Source organism: Halichoerus grypus, chromosome 2 (genome assembly GCF_964656455.1).
Source record: "Halichoerus grypus chromosome 2, mHalGry1.hap1.1, whole genome shotgun sequence".
NCBI classification, from domain to species: Eukaryota; Metazoa; Chordata; class Mammalia; order Carnivora; family Phocidae; genus Halichoerus; species Halichoerus grypus.
In genome coordinates, this window is record NC_135713.1 from 46,213,239 (window position 1) to 46,238,185 (window position 24,947).

The following is a 24,947-nucleotide window of genomic DNA, read 5'->3' on the forward strand; positions in this document are numbered from 1 at the left end:
ATAGATATACCAGATTTTGTTTATCCACTCATTAACTGACAAACATTTGAGCTCGTCCCACCTTCTGACTATTGGGAATAGTGCTGCTGTGAACATTCCTGTACATATTTTTTTTCAAATACCAGTTTTGGGGTGTACAGCTAGGAATGGAATTGCTGGAATGAGATTGCACATTTGCTAAACTCACAAAATCCATCTCTTCCATATGAAATTTAATCTCATGAGATTCCAGGGTGCTAAAGTAAATATTTGGTTCCATTGGTAGGCTGGGTCTCAAATTTTCATTCTGGAAACATTTTCTAGGAGAACAAATATCTTGCATTGAGGTAATATTTGTGTGACTCAAAATGACAACAACAAAAAGAACTCACATAAAACATGTTTTCCAAAGAAAATACTGTACGGAGAAAGCACTGTGAAAAAATTATAAACATTTTGAAGTCCAAAAGAATAGTTCTGTTCTGCCTGGTTCACCATAGCCAGTGAATAATGGAATGCAGAATCTTTTCTTTCAGCAATTTGGAACTGGCTGGCAATCTTCATTTTGCTGCTCTCTCCTCCAACAAGCCAATGAATAGATGAGGAAAATGGATGGAAATGAGTATTTGAATCACCTCCTAATTGTTTTACTCAGTTCAAATGGCCACAGTTACCATACACACATTTTTCTCTACGAATGAAACCCTAGATGGTAGAAAACAGTCATCTTTTTGGCGGATTCCCTCATTCCCTCTGTTTCTGTCCCATAAATAAATGGGTCCCATAAATAGTCCTCTACATCCACAGTTGTATTTTGTTATTGGTTTCTAAACCTAAATCAAACTCTCCTCATGAAGTCTGATTTTATCTGCTTAGCAGAAATCGAATCTAATAGCCACTGAATACATGCTGTTGACAAAATAACATTAATGTGCACTCAGGCAAATGCCTATGCAATGAAGGGACATTTTAATAGTGGCACGATGAATAACCAATTCCACTTTAAGACACAGATCAATATTATCTTGGAGATGTCTAAATAGCCATTAAATATGAACAGAACAGGTCTAGCAAGCAGAAAAATGAGAAAGAAGATTGTTTTTGACAACAACATGAGGTTTCTAATGATTTTGAATGGAACATTGACCTGTCTGGAAAATTAACTGTTATTTTTTTCTCATTGATGAGTCTAAATTAATTAAGTTTTATTTTCATTTTTGTTTTGTTATGGATTTTTTTCTGCTTTAAATATTTTGTTTTTCGAGGGGTGCCTGGGTGGCTCAGTCAGTTGGATGTCCGTTTCTTGATCTCAGTTCAGGCTGTGATCTCGGCTCAGGTCGTGATCTCAGAGTCGTGGGATCGAGCCCGCACCGAGCTCTGTGCTCTGAAGGGAGTCTGCTTGGGATTCTCTCTCTCCCTCTGCCCCTCCCCCTACTCTCTTTCAAATAAATAAATAAATCTTAAAAAAATAAATATTTTATTATTTGAGTAAAGAATACTATGTATTTCCTATAGCCTATTGCCTGGGGCTTTATGGTTGCTTTTGGCTTTTGTTTGTTTAATTTTTTAAAAAAGCTTTTTACTTTAGAATGGTTTTAGATTTATAGAAAAATTACCAAACTAGTAAGAGAGTCCCCATACACCCATGTACATCACACCTACTTCCCGCTTCTATTAGCATCTTAAATTACTGTGGTAGATATGTCACAATTAATGAACCAATAATACATTATGGTTAACTAAAGTCTGTTTTACTCAGACATCTTAGTTTTTAATCTAATGTCCTTTTTCTGTTCCAAGATTCCATTAAGATACCACATTGCATTTAGTTGTCATGTTTCCTTAGATGCATCTTGGCTGTGAGCTTCTCAAACTTTCTGTTTTTGATCATTTTTGACAGTTTTAGGTGCACTGCTCAGGTATTTTGTAGACTATCCCTCAAATAGGATTTGTTCGATGTTTTCCTCATGATTAGACTGTGGTTATGGGTCCTTGGGAGGAAGATCACAGATGTAAAATGCTGTTCTCATCACATCATATCAAGAGTACATACTCTCAACCTGATATCACTGCTGATCTTAACCTTGATCACTTGGCTGAGGCAGGGTTTTTCAGCTTTCTCCATTATAAAGTTCCTCTTTTATCCCTCTTTACATACTGTGCTCTTGGAAGGAAGTGACAATGCCCTGCCCACACTTATGGGATGAAGAGTTATGCTTCATCTCCTTGAGGGGGGAGTATGTACATAAAATGTTTGGAATTCTTCTATATGGGAGATTTGTCTCTACTTATTTACTTATTAAGTCAATCATTTATTTATATCAGTGTGGGCACATTAATATTTATTTTAGACTTTGGGTTATAACTTAATATTACTTTATTTAATTTGTTGTTCCAATTGTTCTATGTTTGGCCATGGGGAGCTCTTTTAGTTGGCTCCTTTGTCCATTTGACATACCCCCAATACTGTGTGTGTGTGTGTGTGTGTGTGTGTGTGTGTGTGTGTGTGTTTTGAGCACTTCCTTACTTTCTGGCACTACAAGATGCTCCAGGCTCACTTTGTACATTTCTTGCCCTAATTCTAGAATCAGCCATTTCTCTAAGATGTTCTTTTTTTTTTTTTTAATTGGAAAATGGTATTAGAAACTAGGATCTGGGTGCTAGGCGTACTCATTGTTACTGCGTGTCATTGCTTTTAGGCCTTCTCAGATGACAGAGCAAGGAAATAGGTGTGTGTATACTAATCTATGTTCACCTATCTATGATGATTTCTATATGTATCCATCTGTATTCTGTATGAGTTCATACTGATCTCTCCAACTCCAGTCCATTATCACATGGATCATTCTAACCTTTTCTCATGGCTTATCCGAAACCTCGCACTCTAAGAGTGAGAAGCCAGACTCCCACTATCAGTCCTTTATGTAATTGTTCAATTCCAGTAGACATTTATAGTGGTTTCATAATTGTTAACATGTACCCACACAAGAAACAATTTTATCAGCTATAGAACAGTGCTTATGTACTGTTCCTTTTGCTTTTAGTCTTACAGACTCCACTCATTTGTAGTTATTTAAGTCAGTACCTTCTTCTTCCACTTCTTTCAGTGAGAGTGTTTCACACATTTGTAATTCAGTTAAGAGTCTCTTGTCCAGTCTCCATTCCTTCCTGGGATAACCTGGTCTCCTAAATGATTCTTTAAATTTGCATACGTTAAGGTTTACTTTTTGTGCTGTAATTTCTATGCATTTTGACAAATGCCCAGTGTCATTTATCTACCGTTATTGTATCCTACACAACAGTTTCATCAACCTAAAAAAAAATCCTCTGTGCTTCACTCTTCAATCCTTCTCCTCCCACCAAAGCCCCTGGCAAACACTGATCTGTTTACCATCTCTGTAGTTTTGCCTTCACCAGAATGTTACATAAATGGAATCATCTAGTATGTAGCCCTTTCAAACTATCTTCTTTCACTTATCAGTATGCATTTAAGGTTCTTCTGTGTCCTTGAATAAACTGATAGCTCATTCCTTTTGATTGATGCATACCATTGTATTGTGTATATTGTATGGATATACTACAGTTTGTCCATTTCCCTATGAAGGACATCTTGGTTGCTTCCAGTTGGTGATGCATAAAGCTGTGATAAACATATGCCTACAGGTAGGTTTTTGTGTGGACATATCTTCAAATTAATTGGGTAAATACCTAAGAGTGCAATTTCTCAATTGCATGGTGACACTATGTTTAGCTTTTAAGGAATTGCCAAACAGTTTTCCAAGTGGCTATACCATTTTGCATTTCCATTAGCAATGAATGGGAATTCTTGTTACTTAACATCTTTGCCAAAAATTGGTTTTTCATTTAAAAATCCATTTTGCCCCTTCTTTTCACTATGCTGTATCTTTGGGGTAAATACCAAGTAGTGTAATTGCTGGGTCATAGGGTAGCTCTATTTTTAACTTTTTGAGGAACCTCCATATTGTTTTCCAAAATGGCTGTACCAGCTTGCATTCCCACCACCTGTATAAGAGGGTTCCCCTTTCTCCACATCCTCGCCAACATTTGTTGTTTCCTGCCTTGTTTTTTTTTTTTTTGCCATTTTAACTGGTGTAAGGTGGTATCTCAATGTGGTTTTGATTTGAATTTCCCTGGTGGCTAATGATGTTGAGCATTTTTTCATGTGTCTGTTAGTCATTTGTATGTCTTCTTTGGAAAAGTGTCTGTTCATGTCTTCTGCCCATTTTTTGACTGGATTATTTGTTTTTTGGGTGTTGAGTTTGAGAAGTTCTTTATAGATCTTGGATACCAGCCCTTTATCTGTAATGTCATTGCAAATGACATTTGCAAATGACCCCATTCTGTGGGTTGCCTCTTAGTTTTGTTGACTGACCCCAGTGTTCATAGCAGCAATGTCCACAATAGCCAAACTGTAGAAGGAGCCGAGATGCCCTTCAACAGATGAATGGATAAAGAAGATGTGGTCCATATATACAATGGAATATTACTCAGCCATCAGAAGGGATGAATACCCACCATTTGCATCAACATGGATGGGGAACTGGAGGGGATTATGCTAAATGAAATAAGTCAAGCAGAGAAAGACAATTATCATATGGTTTCACTCATATGAGGAACATAAGGAATAACATGGAGGACAATAAGGGAAGGAAGGGAAAAACTGAAGGGGGGTAGTCAGAGGGGGAGATGAACCATGAGAGACTATGGACTACAGGAAACAATCTGAGGGTTTCAGAGGGGAGGGGGGTGGGGGGATGGGTTAGCCTGGTGATGGGTATTAAGGAGAGCACGTGTTGTAATGAGCACTGGATGTTACACACAAATAATGAATCATGGAACACTACATCAAAAACTAATGATGGGGGCACCTGGGTGGCTCAGTCGTTAAGCGTCTGCCTTTGGCTCGGGTCATGATCCCAGGGTCCTGGGATCGAGCTCCGCATCAGGCTCCCTGCTCAGCAGGAAGCCTGCTTCTCCCTCTCCCACTCCCCCTGCTTGTGTTCTTGCTCTTGCTCTCGCTCTCTCTCTCTCTCTCTGTCAAATAAATAAAATCTTTAAAAAAAAAAGAGTCACTTATGGTTTCCCTCCTTCTCTGTTTAAAAAAACAAAAAACAAAAAACAACTAATGATGTACTGTATGGTGACTAACATAACATAATAATAAAAATAAAAAATAAAAAAAATTCATTTTGGGAGCACCTGGGTAGCTCAGTCAGTTAGGTGCCCAACTATTGGACTGTTGATCATGATCTCAGGGTCATGAGATCAATCCCTGAGTCGGGCTCCACACTGAGCATGGAGCCTGCTTGGGATTCTCTCTCTCCTTCTCCCTCTGCCTCTCCCCGCTCATGCTCTCTCTCTTTAAAAAATCCATTTTAATAGGTGTGTAGTCATTAAATTAAATTTCATTTAGTGACCATCCATATTCAGTGGAAAAATACACACATCCAAAACATATCTGGGTTTATGACTGAATCATTTTGATTTTTAGAGGCTTTCCTTTTTACAATACTTTTTGCATCACCAAAATTTTGCATTTATCTCATATTTTTCCCTAAGGATATAAAATGCAGACTAGTGTATTGGCTACTTACCTTAATTTTGGAATGAAGTAAACAGAGTTTTAATCTGGACGCTACCACTTACCATTTTTGAGACTGTGGATAAGTTATGAATTTATCCTGCTTCGGTTTCCTCATCTTTAAAATAGGGACAGAAATGGAACTCAACTAAGAAGATTATATGAATTTAACGAGTGAGTTGGTGGAAAGCATTTAGCACAGAGCCTGGAAGGTGGCGACCATAGGGTTATTATTGTTATCAGTGTTTTGCTGCTATTGTTTTTCCTAGTACTACTATTCCTACTACTGCTACTGAAGGTTCTAGTTATTTCTTAAAAAACCGTACACTTTGTCCTTCGCTTTTGAGCTGCACTGATCATTTTCACCCAACCATGCCTCATAAAAATAGAATAAACACACTTCACATTCATTACATTTCTTGCAGCATGACTTTTTTTCTACTCCAAAGAGCATGGTGGAATAGATATTTGCAAAGGTAACCTAAGTGTTACAACTCATTGGCTTCCTGTTATTTCTTGTATTGCTAATAATTTCTTAACATTTGCTCAGTGGTTTAGATTTTACATAGTGCTAGCTTCACAGATATTATCTCATTTGCTTCTTGAAACAGCTTTCTGAGGTAGGCAGGGCATGCTATTAACCCCCAATTTGGGGGAGGGGAGATAACTTGAAAGACAGGTAAGGGCAGAGCCTGGGTTTGAATCCAGGTTCTCCGGATCCTGATTCTTTGTTCTCCGCGGTAAACCTGAATGAATCAGAATGAATTGAAACAGAATGGATATCCAGATCAAATGGATATCCAGATCAATGTGCCTGGGATAATCATTGGTTCCCGTTAATTCTGGCCCGCCTGTACAGGTTCATGGTTCATGCGCAGGGACCTATAAATAGTCTCCGTTGCATTTGAGGGCTTTAATTAGCTGTAACATCACCAATTCTCACGTCACGCTAGCGATCTCCTACATGCGACCTAGTGTGTGCAGACTGAGATCCCCCACACAGCTTCTAAAGCGTTCGATTGCTCACATTAAGGAGTGTAGCAGCCACATTTCTGCACTCTGTCTGCGATTTACACCAACCTTCCTTTTCCACTTAATATCTAAGTTACAGGGCTAAGCTCCCAGTAGCTTTGCTAGTACCGTGACTACATCCTTCTGGTTCTGTCTGATCGTCCACAGGTGGACATTTGACCAATGAGATACCCTCTCCTGATAAAAAGACTTGAGGCCCAGAGACAACAAGTTAAGAAATGCATGGGATAGATATTATTTTCTACAGGAGCAGAGAAGCAGGGAGCTCTTTTGCAGCAAGAGAGGAAAGAAGTAGAAGCATAGCAAGACAATGAGATGAAAAAGATACAAAGATGGAGAGAGAAAGAATATATGAGATCTAGCAGGATTCCATTTCCACCTTCCAGTGCCTTCCGGAGGTCTGGCCTCATTACTTTCCATGTATGTCTTGAATCTCTTGATTCTTCAAAATCAGTCTCCTGCCCCACTCCTCAAACTAGCTTAGGTTGGTGTCTGTTACTCTGAAAAAGCGAAGAACACTAATTTACACTGGGAGTGGAATTCTCCAGATGCAAAAACTTCCTTTTGAGCTGCAGCCAAAGCAGCTTTCAAGAGCAGCATTAACTTTCAAGTGTAATGGACCACCACTGAGTCAGTTTGTGGATTCTGCACAGCAGGGGGTACTCAAAGTACTTAATAGTATTGCCACCTCAGTGTGAACAACCCTTCACAGCCTCCCAGAGTCTCAGCACAAGGGGGTACTTACCAAGTCAGCTATTCAATCCTTTGCCCCAATCAGAATTCTGTCCTTCCATCTTCCAGCCAATTTTTGCTCTAACTCTTCCATGGCTGGGAAGCAAAGCATAAGAAAAGAGGGAGTATGGATTTAGGAGTAACACAGACTTTTGTTCAAAACCTGCTCTGGAACTTTGTAGCCTTAAAATCTTAGGCAAATTATTTACCCTCTTTGATCCTGCCTTTCCTCACTGGGAAAATGATGCTTAAATCCCCCTACTTCAAGGAGTTTTTTAAAAAGAGGATTCTATGAAATGAAAGCATGCAAAATACCTTCTACAGTGCCTAGTCCATAGTAGATACTCAATAAATATATCCACTGCTAGCCTTTTCCCAGTAACTCATTGATCATCTTCATAATGAATGAGAGATTCCTACTATGTTGTCTGCAGCATTCCCATTTAAAATATATATGCCTGAGTTTGAAAGTCTGAGATGAAATCCTTGATCTATAGCTTTCTTATATATCTCATGATAAGGGAATCTGTGATAATTTCCACAGATTCCTTTCAACTGAGGAGTTGAACGAGAATGGACATTTGAGATGACTTTAGAGCATGAGATACTGTAAGTCTAATGTTCACACTTTAGGTTATGATTTTATTTATATTAAATCAATCAATGCTCTCCCCTTGTTCTGTTGGTTGGTGAACAGTAAGTACGTCTTCATTGTTTGTGGTCTCTTTCCTGTGGCAGGGAAATTGTTGCCTCCAAAAGATGCTATTTTGAGTTTTGGAAAGATACAATTGCCAAGCATCTCTGTGCAGTCAGACAAAATCTGCTTCCAACCGAGTATTTAGTCCCAGCTCTTCTCTCCTTTTGGTCAGTGGCGCTGGTCCCAGAATGACAAGAAGACGCACGAGAATCTTCCCTCTTTTCATGTCAGATTTGTGTGGCCATGTCCTTGTCATTTCTCCATTTCTTTTCCTTGTCTAAGAAACTATGTTAGCTATTCAGCTGTTTTCCTTCCTCCTTAAGTCCCCAAAGTTTGGAATTTTGAGCAATAAAGGTGAACTCTATTGGAAAAAAAGATTCTGGCCAACAATGGAGCATTTGGAATGCATGACTGTTCTAGAAACGACCTTTTCTGCTCATAGTCCATTGATACTGCTTCAGGGACCTGGAGTTTTGGGTAAATATTTTCCTGGCTTGGGCTTCTCCTATACTCCAAGCTTCACTCTCTTCTTCCTCTAGCTTGCCCCCAATCCCTGGGCTTCCATCCACTTATGCATTCATGGATTGATTTACTCATTGAATAGTTACTGAGTTGCTACTACATACAAAACCCGCCATTAACTCTGGTCTATATTTCAATGATAAAAAATATCTGAACCTTGCCCTCAAGGAACTCACAGTCTCATAAGGGAGGTAAGATACACACACATGCAAACAAGACCCAAGATAAAATAATTAATAGCATGGTTCCATATTTCTCAAACCCCAAATTGCAGCCTATTAGCCGGTCATGGAATCAATTAGTAGGTCATGACCAGCATTTTTTTTAAATGAAATAAATTGAATAGAAAATATTGAAGTGAATCACACATTTTTAAAAAATTTTTTTTGAAGTGAATCACACTTTAAAGATATGTGTTGTTTTATGAAACTTTAAATTATAAGGAAGTTGTGTGTGTGTATAGGTATGGTGTAATATATGGCTTTTTTAAAAAAAAATAAAAGCTATGCAACATACTCAAAAGTTTGAAGAACACTAGCTTCAGATGGGAACAGATAGAGAAATGCGTCTCTAACTTAATGTGCATATGAATCAGCTAGGAATCTTCTTCAGACAGAGATTCTGACTCAATTGGTAGAGGGCGAGGCCTCACATTCTGAGTCTGGCAGGCCTATGATGCTGCTGGTGCTGGTCCGTGTAAAGAGATGGAGTGCTCATAGAGAAAAACTATTTCCATTGGAAAAACCTGAGAAAGCCCTTGAAGCCATTCATTTTCTTTTTAAAGATTTTATTTATTTGACAGAGACACAGTGAAAGAGGGAACACAAGCAGGGGGAGTGGGAGAGGGAGAAGCAGGCTTCCGACAGAGCAGGGAGCCTGATGCGGGGCTCGATCCCAGGACCCTGGGATCATGACCTGAGGCGAAGGCAGACGCTTAACGACTGAGCCACCCAGGCGCCCGAAGCCATTCATTTGTGACTTCGAGAGCCTCCAAGGAATGAAAGGAAACAGGATTTCTCCTTCCCTTTCTGGTTTTTGGTTTTGGTTGATTGATAGAAATCCTAATTGAACCCATTCTTCTCCAAAGGCTGTTGCTGTCAAGCTCCCAGGTGTTGAATGTTGACACCAAGGGATCAGATTAACTTCAGGTCAGTTACCGTGAAAACTCCACAGCAGTCCTAATTTTCCACTGTATCTCAAACACATGTGCCTTTCCATACAGTGTCCCCTGCAGTTAACAGCAGAGTACTTCCTATAAGGTGGGCTTAAAAGAACAGGGTTGGGAAGAGTTTCATTGATTTCAGCTTTACCTGCCACCACATTTCATCAGGGCTCCATCACTTGCATCTGGATAGCTGCCTTGACCTCCTAATGGTTTTCTCTGCCTGCAATTCCTTCCCTCTCTTCCCTCCCCCTCCCTCATCTCATCCCCTTTTAATCCATTCTGTATAGGGACGTATTGATCATCCTAAAACGAAGCTTTCACTATTTTCTTTTACTGCTTAAAACCCTTCAGTGGCTCCCCATCACCCAAGCAAGCACTCTGCTCCTGCCAAACTTGTTTGCTGCTCTTGTAACATGTCCTTCTTCATCTCTCTTCGTGACCTCTCTCCCTCCCTGTGCATGATCTCGCTTTTCCAGATATCTGAATCCTGCTTACTCCTTAGGATTTTGCTTAAGTCCCATCTCTTTCATGAAGCCTTTTTTTTTTTTTTGGAAACCCCAGAGGAAAGGAATGTCTCTCCTTTTGCTGATGTCTCATCACAATACTGCTGAGTAGAATTTGTGTCCTGGTGTGTGGCAGAGAAAGTACAGGTTTGGCAGAAGACCAGGGCTAACCAAAATGGATGTCCCTAACCAAATTGGATATGTGTGACCTTGGACAAGCCATTTGTCTTTTCTGAGCTTCAATGCTTCCTTTAAAATAATGAGAAGATTGGAGACAAAGATCTCTAAGTGACTGCACACAAACCCAGTAATAGGTACATTTTGCTAGTTTGTGTTTCCCTAGAGATCTCAGTTCCTATTCTGTAACTTTTTTTAAAAAAGTAATGTTTCTTGTTAATATCGAATTATTTATTACCCATCTTTTGAAGTGTCTTCTAATTTAAAAATTCTCACATGTATTTATTTGTTTTGTCTTCCTTACTCCTATCAGGAAGGAGCCTCATTTTCTGGTTGGAGCCAGGAGGCCGGGAGAGGGCCTGCCTAAGGGCGCACAGAGCAGAGAACACAACTTGCAACCAGGGAGGGCCCTATGATTCAGGACACTGCCGGGCATCGCTCAAAGTGAGTGCTCAGTAATTATTTGTCACTTGATTGGAGATTGTCAGGCCCATCTTGCAAGACAACTCCTTTCTCCCTGGAAGGAGGAGCCCCTCAGAGTCTGTTGGTTAACGGGAAAAGTGCTTACTCTGGGAGGAAGGCGGGGCAAGCCGGAACAAGCTCTCGCTGGGAACCCGCATATTCCCCCACTCGGTGTTTCCGAACCCCATTCTTCGCCCGGGAGAGGTGAGGGGGTTCAAGGATACTTGGAACCTCTCGCTTTGGTGGAGACACGTAGCAGCCTCCGGCCGCGGCTCCAGGCTGATCCTGCGGAGTGGAGCGCCCCCCACCCCCTCGCCCCGGGTTTCGCTCAGGCTCCCTCCGTTCTGCAACGGGAGGGGGGAGCTGGCGGAGCCTTGCACACCAGTCTTCCCGGAGCTGCAGACGAGGAGCCCTGCGCCCTAGGGAGCCTCTCGGCGGCTTCCCCTCCTCCGCTGCGCGGGTGTGCAGGTTCTCCCCGCCACCCCCACCCGCGGCTCGCCCTAGCTCCCTCCCTCCAGCCCTGCCGGCCGGAGCGCGCACACCGGGGCTCCGGCACGTGGGCGCGCGGGAGGCGGCGGCCGCTGCTGCCACTGCCGGAGCCCAAGCCCGAGCCCGAGCCCAAGCCCGAGCCGGCGAGATCGCCCTCCATGCTGCGGGCTCTGCGGTCGCCTTCCGCTAAGCCTCTGGCCCAAGCCCAGCCCCGCGAGCCCTGCGACCGGGTGAAACAGCAGAGGGGAGGAGGACTCGGACAGGAGGAGGGGCGCGGCGGGCTGGGGCGAGCCGGGCTCTGAGCAAGGGGCGCCCGCAGCCGGGAGGAGGCAGCCCGGCTCTCTTGCTCGCTCTCTGCTCCAGCCGCTGCTGGGGGTTCCAGGCAGCGTGATGCCGCTGTGCTCCTTCTAGGCGGCGGCCAGCGGAGGCTTCCTGCAGCCTTTCGGCCCACGCCGGCCCCCATTCCACCGGCGAGTCCCCTGTCTGTCCCAGAGGACGCGCCCGGCCGCTCGAGCCGAAGCGAGCGCGAAGTCCGAAGTCCACCCCCAGCTCCGCCAACTTCCCCGGGAGCCCCTCTCCCCACTGCAGCCTGCGCCAGCCCTGGGAGCGATGCGCCCCCAGCCGGGCGGCGCGCCCTCTGCCAACTCGCCACCCATGGGATCGACTGCCCTCGGCTGCCCCGCTTGGAGCGCGTAGCCTTAGCCGCGTGGCCCAGGAGACGAGCGAGACACCCAGGCGTTTCACGGATTCCACGCGCGCCAGTCTGCTGGGGTCCCCTCCGGGGGCAGCGTTCATACCCAGGGGTGAGTAGCCCGTTCGTGGCGGCGAACCTTTTCCCCTAGCTAGTTGCTTGCGGGGATGGCAGGGAGACACGAGAAAGTTGAGCCCCTTTGCACCTATCCTGGGATTTGGCAGCGAAACATTGGTTCCCCCAATCCGATTGCCTTCGGGGTTTCCCCGACTGCCTACACGTGAACCAAGGACGGAGACCCGTTCCGCTTCCATAGGAGAAAAGGGGCTCCCTAGAGCAGGCCACTGACTGTTCCCCACCAGTGTGCCATTTGGGGCTTTTCTGCCGCCCGCGCATTAAGCAGACACCCAGCTAAGCGCTTGGAGATCACTGCCACCTGGGCGCGCTCGGAGATCGTGGGCAGCCCCGGCCCCTAGGGGAGGCTAAGCGCACTTCATTAAAGAGTAGTGACTGCTGGGATATTAAGGAAGTGTGTATGTGTGTGACTGGGAGCAGGAAAGGTAGCAAGCCATAGGAGGAGGCGCAAGTGAAATGTTTCTGTTGCTGATGAATTGGGTACCCTGGATGCCCCGCGCCTCAGTGAGGGTTTGTGGGCGCAAGATCTAGGGTGGCCGGACAGAGTCCAACAGGTGGCCTGCACGGGCTTCCCGTGCCCAGGCACACGGGAAGGGAACCGCAACTGAGCCGCATCTAGGGGCGCATCCCAACATGGGTAAGGAAATGCGCTCTGCTCTCAGGCCCGATTTGGGCTGAGTGTGTGAGGCATCCAAATGCCTCCTGTCGGAAAACAGCGGCCTCATTGTGTGCCTGACTGAGGTTTCAACTTGCAGGCAACTGAGGGGCCATTCAGCCAGGGCGACGTAGACTTGGCTGGTCCTCGGACGCGAGCCCCTGCCTTCTTCGGTCCCTGGTGGCGGGTATTCCAGCTCCCTCGGCTGGGCAGCGAGCCAAACCCCAGCATTTTGCTCCTCTCTACTCCACTAAGGGGAGGGGGAGTTGCGGGAGCATTAGGAGCGGCGGCCTGAGTTTATTCTTTACCTGCCTCCTGCACTTTCATCCTAAGACTCGGAGAGAGAGCTCCAGGTGGGGGGAAAGGGCGTGTGTAGGTGGTGTGCCGCGATGAGTGTGCGGACAGGTCGAGTTTGAGAGCTGCCCTGAAAGAAGCTAGAGAGACAAAGTTCTGCACCTGCCCACGGAGATTCGAATTGGGAGAGGCTGTGTGGCTCAGCTTTGAAAAAGTTTCTTCTGAACTCGCCATCCTTTGGTGTTGTGGAGTGTGCAAAATCCTCTGGGTCCTGATAGCCCTGGCACTCCAAAGTAACATCTTCCAGAGCCTACTGTGGAACCTCTCTATCCCTCAGTTTGCCTAACTGTAGATCTGGAAAGTTATCCCTGCTCATGGCCGAAGCTCGGGTATGTCTATAAAGGAGGTACCTAGAGATGGGTTGCCGTTGGTAGTTGGAGGAGCAGCTTGGGGGAGGGGTGTAAGGGGAGAGAGAGTTGTCTGGATGCTACATGCAAAGCGGGTGCTCAATTTTTACTTAGATTTTGTCTTTTGAGGAGGTTCATGGGCTTTGAGAAGACTGGTGGACATTTTAAGATGTTGAAGCTGTCCCAACAGCCCCTTGGCGCCGCCACTCCCCTGCCTGCTCTGGGTGTATGGAGCCGCTCCTTTCTTGGAAATGAAGTGATAGACATTCCCAAAATGCAAAAGAACCCTCGGCTGCTAGCTAGGCTTGGCCCGGTGGCTTCAGGTCCAGGGGAAGCTCTGGGTACTAGAGCTGTTTGGCCTTACTGGATCTACTCCGTAATCCTGCTGCATCTTCCCAGGGGGGATTTCGTTACCCTTACCATGAGGGACCCTCCTCGCTGGGGCTCTCTGGCAGATTTCCAAGAACTTGTAAGTAGACTGAGCCTCTTGTAGAGGGCGCTGGCTGATTTCGCATGGCGCACAGGCTTTCTAGCTGGAAGTGTGCCCCCTGGAGGCTCCTTGTTGAGAGGGGAGCCAGGAGCTGGGCATCAAGAGAAGGAATGGGCAGTGAGGTATGGTGTTTGATAGAAAGACAGAGAGAGACACACAGATAGAGGCAGAACAAGAGGGGAATCCAAGAGAGACACACACATACACAGAGGCAAAAGGAGAGAGAAAGAGACAAAAGAAAGAGAGCCATAGGGTAGAGGGGGCAAATATAGGAGAGAGGAGTGGAAAGAAGGAAGAAAGAGAAAATAAATCTGAAGAAAAGAACATAAGCAGGGAAAGCATCAGGGGAAAGGAATGGGAACCAGGGTAGCAGGAAAGAAAGGGCGGGAGAACAGAGCGGGTAGAGGAAGTGGGGAAGCACTTGCTTGTTGTATTTAATTTTTACAAACCACGCTGCCATTCTAAGGAAGTTGACATAATCCACATCCGTAAGTAGCCCTTTGCTAGCATTTGTTTCTCTGGGGAGTCGTGAATTATGCAGAAATTGGACACTGGCTTGGAACCCAGCTGCACTGGAGATGACAAGAATGTAAGAAGTTTAGATTCTTGGTAAACGCACAGACGCACGAGTTTATTTGCCTTTCCTGTTTTTGTTTTTGTTTTCTTTTTTTCTTTTCTTTCCTGGGTAAACACAGGACTGGAGAATTGGGGGGAGGGTTGTTTCATTAATTGTATCTGCCAGTGATTCTCTAACCCCTGTTTATGGAAGAATCTCCTGCATAGCTTCTGAGAAAAACCAATTACTGGGCCCACTCCCTTGGGAGTCTGATCCAGCAGGGACAAGAAGGTGCTACTTTAATGACCACCCAGTCCGTCCTACAGCAGGTCACCCCTGAATGGCGCTTCGATAAACATGGCATCGATTGTATAATGCCCTTCTCTCATTTGTTCCTGTATTTCCTCCTAAGAGCCTTAGCTTCCTGCCTCCCTCCAGTAGCCCACCCTTTCCAAAACAAGCTCATTTCTTGTGAATTTCTCTTGCTAAAAGGACAAGCCCAAGGATTGCTCAGCCAGGGTTACCTTTCCACGAACCTCATTAATCACAGTAGCTCCAGGGGACAGCAGAAAGCTTTTCTGGTTGACCTTGTCGGGGCTATCCACAACTAACAGGTAGTGAGCACTCAGCAGGGCACTGTCCTGGGCACACTTTAGACGCTGCCTCTTTAACACAAAAACTATTTCATCACAAAAAGCTCTGTCATAGGCACTGTTTTTATCATCAGGATTTTATAGTTGAGGAAACAGAGACTTAAACATGATAGATCTATTCGTTATAAGAATTAGAATACTTGTTATAAATATATTCATTATAATATTATAAATATATATTCTTGTCCCAGGGAAAGTATATTAGTTGTCGGGGTTCCAGCAACTGGAAAGCACCAGTGCTGAAAATGGAACCCAGGTTTGGGGACTCGAGTCTAAGGTCCTACATATGCACCGTGGTGGTTCCTGACCCCAACACTCTGTTCAAGATCGATGGAGCCAAAGATCCTTGGAGATCTTCCCTGAGGACTCTCTCCCGCTTTATCAATGGAGGATAAGGAGAGGTGGCTGAAAAAACAAAGAAGTGACTTGGCAGAGATCCCACACCCAGTAGGTGCCAGAACTGGGACCAGCACCCCAATAGCTTGAATCTCAGTCTAGCCTTGTCCCCATCAGACCAGTGCAGATTGCATCTGGCCCATCATCAAGGTCACATGAGCATCTCAGTTGGAACACTAGTTCCTGGACCCCACTCGAGGCTTCCTGAATCCAAGCCTTGGGGGCAAAGAGCCCATTTTCGTCCATGCCCCAAGTCTGCATCTGCACATTACTCTTCACCCCAATCATAGCTCCTGGGTTCTGATGTGAGTCCCTTTCAAACAGCTTCCAGAGCACTCCAAGTCCTTCCTGCTTCCAGCCAAACACACACACAAAAAGTCGTATCCTGTATGTGCTCTGTAGCTCTTGCTAATGTTCCACAGGTAAGGAAACAAGCTGGTAAACCCAGAGGCAACTTTGAAAGCTGTTTGAGAGGTATAGCAATCACACTGATGTTTGTGAACTCGGTTTTTTCCTGTGCCAAATTGGAAGCCATTTAAGAAACATCAAATGCACCTTGAGTGCATCAGTGATGGTATTTGTACTAATACTTGACACAGAACGACACCATGAGCCAGGCCAATGTGCTGCTGTCAGAAGTGTCAGGCTCCATCTCCCAATTTAGTGCATCTAGCTGTGGTATAAGAAAAACCCCTTTCCTCCTCTTCCTTATTACACTTTTGACTCCCTCAGACTATGGTAGTGTCGCCTGCAGGTAGAAAGGAGCCATCACACACCCTCTGTCTCTTTCTGGCCCACTTAAATTGTTTTCTCGGTGACCTCAACATCTTTTCCCTTCTATTTCATTGAAAAGTGGCCAAAGGTGCCAGACATCTTGTCCAGCAAACTGTTTTGTCATCTTTCCCTTTTCAGATCCAGATTTATTTTCTGAATCTGATGCTTTTAACCCTGACCTCTTGATTCAAGGATGGTAATTGAGCTTCAGGTAGCTTTGATAAGCGATTGTCCAATAACATGTGTTTTAAATAATGACAGCCATTTCAATAGCACACAAACCAAGGAATAACTCCATTTACGATGTCTGCATCTTTAATACACTGGGAATGTTTTGCCATTTCCGTGGTGAAAAGCTCCTTTTCTGGCGTAGCTGGAAGTGGAGAAGTAGAAGGTAGAAAGGAACACTGTTAGTAGTTAAGACTCTGGCTTCAGATTGCCGACAACTAGGGGATCAAGGCTTTACCTTCACCTTGTTAGCTACCCCTACCCCTAGCTGTTGTAACCTGGGTCTGCTTATTGAACTTCTCCAAGCCTTCATCTCTTCACCTGGACGTTGAAGACAATAACAGGTTGCCCCTTCTGTGGATGCTGCCAGGACTACCTTTATCAGCGACTGAAATGCTGAGCACAGTATCTGGCATGTGGTAAGGACTCATCTATTAGCTAGTATTTGTTCAACATTTGTCCTGTGCCAGGCTCCATTTAACTGAGGATGAAACTGACAACACAGAGGTTAAGTGACCTGCCCATTTCACCCAGATCCTAAGGAACAGAGTGAGACTTGAAATCCACATCTGTCCTTTTAAACTTCCACACACTGTTACTGTGGCATTGGTTTGAGTCCCTGTTCCTTTCTTACACCTTAAGAAACAGTGTTGCATATGTGACATATTCTGGTTTGTATTTTAATTAAACCCACTTCATAGAACATTAAGTAGAACACTTCTAGGTGGGGATCTTTTGAATTTGGGGAGATAATTTTTAGGTTGTTATGTCAGTCACCTCCAACAATTTGCTTTTGCTTTTCGAGCAATTGGAGAGAGTTTCAGGGGTTGGTAAGCGTTCTCAGCTGCAGGCGCCTGGCTGGCTCGGTTGGTTAAGCATCTGCCATCCGCTCAGGTCTTGATCCCAGGGTCCTGGGATTGAGCCCCGCATGGGGCTCCCTTCTCAGTGGGGAGTCTGCTGCTCCCACTCCCTGTACCCTCCCCCCTACTCCTTCTCTTTCTCTCTCTCAAATAAATAAATAAAATCTTAAAAAGAAAAAAAAGAGTTCCCAGCTGCTTTTGCTTGGTTAAACTTCTCCTTGTTTTTAAGATCTCAGCATAGATATTGCTTCTTTGGGAAAATCTCCTTAGACTCCTCAAGGGCTGGGTTAGAAGTCTTTATAATGTGTTCCTCTACTTAAACTGTGGTATACATGTCTATTTACTTCTCTCTATATGCTACTTAGTCTATATATAAACTTCTTGAGATCAGGAATCTGGTCTTAATTGAAGTTGTCTCTACAGTGGCAGGACAATGCATGACATATAGAAAACTCACAAAATACTTTTGAATGACCAATTGAAACTTTGAGCTAATTCTTGGTGGCCCAGAAAAAGTGGTCATTGTCCTTAAATTCTAAAAGACAAGCATCCAACCATTGGAATTGAAAACCAGGAGGTATAATGTGTCCCCAGAGGCACCAGTCCTTCAGATGGAAGGAGGAGTGTTGTAATGGTATTTGGAGTTGTTGATTAACTATGTTGGTAGCTTTGGGCAAGTTCCATTGTGATGTTGCTTAAGATGTAATTAGAAGGGACATTCTGATTTATAAGCTAATGTGATTTTATCTATATATTTAATTAGTTGCTCTGAAAGACACTTTTGTTTCTCAGCCCAAAAGTTTTAAAAATTAATAGACTTCTGGAGTTAGAACCAAAGTTAGAGATAATCTAGTTCTACCAGTTTGTCAGAGAGAAGGGAACACTGAGGCCCAGGGAAGGAAAGGGACTTTTCTGAGGTCATCCAGCAAATAAGTGCCAGAGCCATGGTGAGAGCCGGAGGTTTCTAGTTGCCCAGGAGTCTTCATGCACAGGTGAGAGTGGTTAACACACCTGTGGTAAGCTACTTGTTTGCTCTGAAGGTATGCTTGCCAGCCTTCCTGCATGGACACAGCCAGGCCTTTGCAAAATTCCAAGATAAAGCCCATGCTGAAAAGGAAGGAAGCAGGACTGACGTGGTGTGCTGGTAGGGCAAACCCCACGTTTCAGAGAAGCTTGTGAGCAAGCATGTTAGCAGGTCCTATGTTGGCAAGGTCGTATGGGCTTCTGGGGTTCCCAGTCTCCTTTTCAAACAAGGAAACATGGCTTGCCAGGGATCTTCCTTGGATGTTCAAGTGTGATATTTCAAGGAGATTTAAGGATGTATGGAAATACATTGCCAAGCCCCTGGCAGAGGATTGTTGGCAAAGTAGTGGTTCAGATCAGGATCCCCTTTCTTCTTGACACTTTTTCTTTCTTTTTTTTCTTTTTTTACATGAGACACAGTCACCTTGGACCCTTCTCTTTCCCTCTGGGGTGCTTTGGTGTCTGACTAAATGGACCAGCCTGAATACATCCTCGGGAACGAACGTGTGCAGTGTACTCTGACATTGTTAACACACAGATCTTTATCACATGGCGTCAATGTTATGGAGACATTAAGACACAGATCATCGGTGCGCTACATTGTGGATGATCTTTTGGAAACATTACAATCAGTGCTGACAAGGCAGCAGAACTATCTCAGCATAGCACGTTCCCTGCATCCCCAGATGCTTCCCAAACCAACCCAAAGTAACAAAATTGTGAATTCTCTTTCCTCTCAACCATCATCTGTCTGAGATGACTGGTGCTATTTCTGATTTGGTCTCCAAGGGCTGAGTGCAAGGGAGAGTCCCCTTTCTTTGTACCCCTACCCCTAGAACGAATTGCTTCCTTTCCTACCTCATCTGGGTTCCTAAAATCCCTCCATTAAAGAGTAATTCCTTTGGGCTTCAGATAATTTGGAATTTTCTGTGGTCCTCTATTAAACTGTGAAACTTTCTGAGTAGGATATCATTTAGCTCCGGTAGCTGTTTAGACCTATTATCTCCTCCCTGTGTCTGACCTTACCAGAGGCATTTTGATAGGCATTGAGGATAAATACTACGATCACCACCACCACCACCGCCCGTTACTAGGACCTCTATTTCCACTGGTACTGTTGCCATGTATTTGAGGTCCTATTATGTACTGACATGGTTGTAGGTTCCTTCCATGTTTTTTCTCATTTCTATGCCCAGTAGCCCAGTGGCTGTAGTTATGGGTACAGGAATCATGATATCACCATAGAAATGACAAATATGCCAGAAAGTTGGGACAGGATACAACTAGAATAGTAAGAAAAAAAAAAGTGGTAGTCTGAGCAGGAAAATATTGGGGAACAGCAGTGCAAAAGGGGCAGGAGGGAAAGTGATCTCCTTCCTTTTCCCTTTTCCCAGACACCCAAGTCTCCAAGTAGGATCTTGGGAGAGCTAAGGAAGCGGAGGGTTGAAAGGTTAATGTGTACCAGATCTTCACCGCTGACAGTGCAGAGCAAGGCTTTGAACCCAGACTTTTCTTATTTTCAAACTTCACTAGGGAAGACTGTCTCCAGTTGACTTAGAAAATCTCCTGCTTGAAAGGAGCTTAGAGAATATCTCTCTTGTTCTGTGGCTTTCAAATGACTGTAATGTACATCAAGAAACATTTTACATGCTTATCTAGTATGTATCCACACACACTGACACAGAGGTTTAAAATAACAACTTTACTATGTTTATTTTCTTTTTTTAAATTTAATTTAATTATTTATTTTATTACATTATTTATTATGTTATGTTATGTTAGTCACCATTAGTTTTTGATGTAGTGATCCACGATTCATTGTTTTCGGAAAACACCCAGTGCTCCATGCAATACATGCCCTCCTTAATACCATCACCAGGCTAACCCATACCCCCACCTCCCTCCCCTCTAAAACCCTCTGTTTGTTTCTCAGAGCCCATAGTCTCTCATGGTTCGTCTCCCCCTCCGATTCCCCCCTTCATTTTTCCCTTCCTTCTCCTAATGTCCTACATGCTATTCCTTATGTTCCACAAATAAGTGAAACCATATGATAATTGTCTTTCTCTGCTTGACTTATCTCACTTAGCACAATCTCCTCCAGTCCCATCCATATTGATGTAAAAGTTGGGTATTCATCCTTTCTGATGGCTGAGTAATATTCCATTGTATATATGGACCACATCTTCTTTATCCATTCATCTGTTGAAGGGCATCTCAGCTCTTTCCACAGTTTGGCTATTGCGGACATTGCCGCTATGAACATTGGGGTGCATATGGCCCTTCTTTTCACTACATCTGTGTCTTTGGGGTAGATACCCAGTAGTGCAATTGCTGGGTCATAGGGTAGCTCTATTTTTAATTTTTTGAGGAACCTCCACACTGTTTTTCCCAACTTGCATTCCCACCAACAGTGTAAGAGGGTTCCCCATTCTCCACAACCTCTCCAACATTTGATGTTTCTTGCCTTGTCAATTTTTGCCCACCCTACCTTTTTTTTTTTTTAAGATTTATTTATTTATTTATTTATTTGACAGAGAGAGAGAGAGAGAACAAGCAGGGGGAGCAGCAGGTAGAGCAGGCAGAGGGAGAAACAGACTCCTGGCTGAGCAGGGAGCCTGATGTGGGGCTCCATCCCAGGACCCTGGGATCACGACCTGAGCCGAAGGCAGTTGCTTAACCTACTGAGCCACCCAGGCACCCGCCCACCCTACCTTAATAAACCTTTTGGTGTGCTTGTCTCCACCAGCTCAGAGAGATAAGGCGGACTGTATCAAAATGCTTGAAATGTATTAATATCTTTTTATTGAATGATACATAGTTTTAACAGCCAAAGTATCTCTTAACTCTTAGCAGGGTCTTTATTTTTATACATTGTAGTGAAGAGTGTTGCAGAACCATGCAGAGTAGGACTACTTGCTTTTGAGAAAATATTTATATTGTATGTTTTCTGTGCATTTATTTCTAAGAAAATAAAATAATGGTGAAAAACACTATCAGTCCGCTGGTTCTTTTTCAGATGCAAAATCCCTCAGACTGAAATCCTTTTTGTATGTGAATTGGACCTGCCAGCTTGAAAAGAGGGTAGTCGGGATAATATGATAAACTGGCCCACGCGTTCAATCTTCGCTCATCAAGGCTGCGCCAGAATTGACATTTTCGTACAGTACGGCTTAATGCTCTGATTACAAATTGGTCCTCAGTAGCTAGACTCTTTGTAATTTTATTTACTAAGGGATGGTGCTTGTATCATGAGGTCTATTTTGGTTTTGAAATCTGGAGGAGGAACTATATTTCTGGTTCCCATCTCTTGTTTAAGAATGTGATAGAGAAGGAGATTCGTACAGAAACAAATGCAATTTATTATATGCAAAATTAAGAGTTTCATTTTCCCTCAAGGCAGCTGTGATAGCATTTCCCCTCCCACTTCAGGAAGTTTTGCTGTGAACAGCTTAAATTGTAGTTTTAAGAAGGGTGTTGGGTATTTCTATTTCTCATCATTGATTTCACTTGTAATAAATGGATGAATTATTTTGGAAAAGAGAGGATCTGTAATTGTATCTCTCTTGTGCTTGTTTTCAAGAATTCTGTTTTTAATTCAATTGTATGAACTTTTTTTACACAGTGAAATTACCAACAATTACTTTTGGGCCATGGACCTCTCGTGCTTGGGGTCCTGGGAGGATATAAGACTTACAAGTAAAGACAATGCTTTCTGTCTTTGGAGAACCTAGAGAAAGCACATACTTACTCAGAGCAGACTGAGAGTGATAAACTATTGTGTGTAATTAAGACTTAAACTGGATGCTGTAGACAGTGAATCCCCTAAGATCCAGAGAAGGAAGTGATTCGGTAGGAACAACATAATTGGATGGCATTTCCAACATGTCATCAGAAAACCTTCATATAAGGGAGAGTGAACAGTTTTATATGACTCTGATTACATCAACTGAACTCTTACAACAAGAAATTAAAAATAATTATCTTCTGCTTTCACTTGGCAGACTATCTCAGAGGGTCCATGTGCTTTAAAATACCTAGATCATGGTTCAACCTAGGGGTCAAGGCACTGCTAGAGTTGGAGTAAGGAAATCACTAACCTTCCAAGTACCCGTCCACCACCCCCAGAGAAAACAAAAAACAAACCTTGAGCAGAAACTCCGGTAGGAAGTACTGAGCGAGGAACGAGAAAGACCAGAATTGTTCTGAGGCAAATACCCATATAGCTGTGTACCTGAGGATCAATCAGCCTAGAGTATGCCAGTTGGAAACCAGAAGGCAAGGAAACTGAACTTGACTCCTGCATGAAATCAGGACCTGGAATGGGACCAAGTGATCCTAGGTTGGTAGCCTCTCATGGTTTCCAGCAAAAGCAACCACAGATCCTCTATAGAGGAAAGCATAGCCTATATGAGATATAGGAATCCCACAGGTAAAGAGAAAAAAATGATCCCACAATCAAAGATGATAAAAATACATAAGAAAACCAGCCATTACCAGTCAGAGATATCATAAAGAAAACAAAACAGAAAAACAGACTTAATCCCCTGAGATTTTTACTTATTAGAATTATCACATCTGGATTATAAAATAAAGAGTTATGAATCCTTAAAGAAATAAAGGTGGTTATTTAAAATGTTAGCTGCAACAACAGATTAAGTTTGTTACATGTTTAATCAGAGTGCCAGAAAGGGAGCAAAATGGAGAAGACACAACATATGAAGAGATAATGTCTGGGAATTCTCTAAAACTGATGGATGATGTCAATCCACAGATACAGGAAGTACAAGCAAGATAAATAAAAAAATGAATCCATACCTAGACTTGTTGTAGTGAAATTGCAAAACATAACAAAACATAAACGTATAGAACATAAAGAGAAGGTCTTAGAAGCATCTAGAGAGCAAAGAGAGATCAGCTACAGAAGACCCACAATTAACATTGACAGTAGGCTGTTCACTGACAGCAGAGCTGAAATAGTATCTTCAAAGATTTGAGAGAAAATAACTGTCAAGCTAGACTTGTTTCCTTTTTAATAATAACAAAATAAACACATTTCCAGACAAATGGAGCTTCCCTGTGGAAACTACAGAAGAAAAGTAATCCTAGAAAGAAGGTCTGATACAGAAGGAGGAATGGTGAGTAAAATAAATAGGTAAAATGTAAACAAGGTTAAATATTATCTGCATAATAGGATATTTTTTCTAACCTGTGTATTTTTTGAAGAAAATAAACAAAATACCAGATAATAAAGCATATGTCTAATCAAACACAGAATCATAAACTCCCAAACAACTTCACAATCTGTCTTCCATCTTCCTCTCTCTTGCCCTCTCTTTCTCTTTTTCTCATCAATCTCATTAGAGCCTGGTCAATTTTATTAGACATTGCAAAAAACAAAAACAAAAACAACAACATTGACTTTATAGATCCTTTATTTTATATATTGTTCTTCAAAAGATACATAAAGTGAAGAGATAAGTCACAAACTGGAGAGCTTTTTTTTTTTTTTTTTTTTTACCACATGTAGGTGATGAAGAAGTAGTGAGGAGAATATATAAAAATCTACAAAAGAACAAGAATAAAATAATCTAATGGAAAAATGGTCAAAGGGCTTCAATAGGAGTTACTCTGAAAAGGAAGAGCATATGTATGATAAAAAAAATGTATGTAAAGTTGCAAAATCTCATTAGTGATTGGGGGAATGAAAAATGAGTCATCAGTGAAATATTGTTTATACTTGCTAGATTAGAACAGATGAAGATATCTGAAAATATGAAGCATTGGAGAGAACTTTAACATACTGCTTTCAGAGTGTAGATCGGCCATCATTTAGAAATTTGGCGTTTTCTTGTGAAGTTAGACATTGATGTAGTCTATGACTCAGCAATTCCACTACTCTGTAGCTGTCTTCCAGATACTTTTGTACATGTGCTGCAGTTGACACATACCAGAATATTCATTCAAGTGTTGTTGATAATAGTAAGAAAATGGAAATAACCAAAATGCTCATCATTAGGAGGGTGAATAAATAAGTTGTAGGAAATTTATGCAGCAGATGATATGGGCAGGGAAAACAAGTGAGTTATGTCTATATACATTAATCTAGTGATGAGTATTAGGCTCAAAACATTGAATAATAATTACATTATTTATGAGATGATATTATTTATAAGAACATTTTTGCATTTTGCTCAAAAATAAGCGACACTAAACTTGTTGTTTATACCTGTATAATATATTTTATAGATATATTTGAGAAGAAGGAAATATAAACGAAGGTCAAAGTAGGGTATGACAGTGGTCTTCTTGAGGGGGCAGCAGGATGATGCAAGAGGAAAGGTGCATGGCAAGAGGAGTCCAGAGACTGCCTGACTTTCAGAAGCAGAGGGTTTAGGGATTTGGCTGCCCTTTGCCTGAGGAAGTGT

The 24,947-nt window shown here is 43.0% G+C and overlaps 1 protein-coding gene across 1 annotated transcript in view; it reads left to right on the plus strand.

The window, feature by feature from the left end:
* Positions 1 to 11,711: 11,711 nt before the first annotated feature.
* The window catches only part of SGCD (sarcoglycan delta), a 936,024-nt gene continuing 922,788 nt past the window's right edge, over positions 11,712 to 24,947 (plus strand). Inside the window, exon 1 of the mRNA XM_078066784.1 lies at positions 11,712 to 12,163. The gene's annotated coding sequence lies outside the window, so the exon portion shown is untranslated. The remainder of the gene's footprint in view (positions 12,164 to 24,947) is intronic.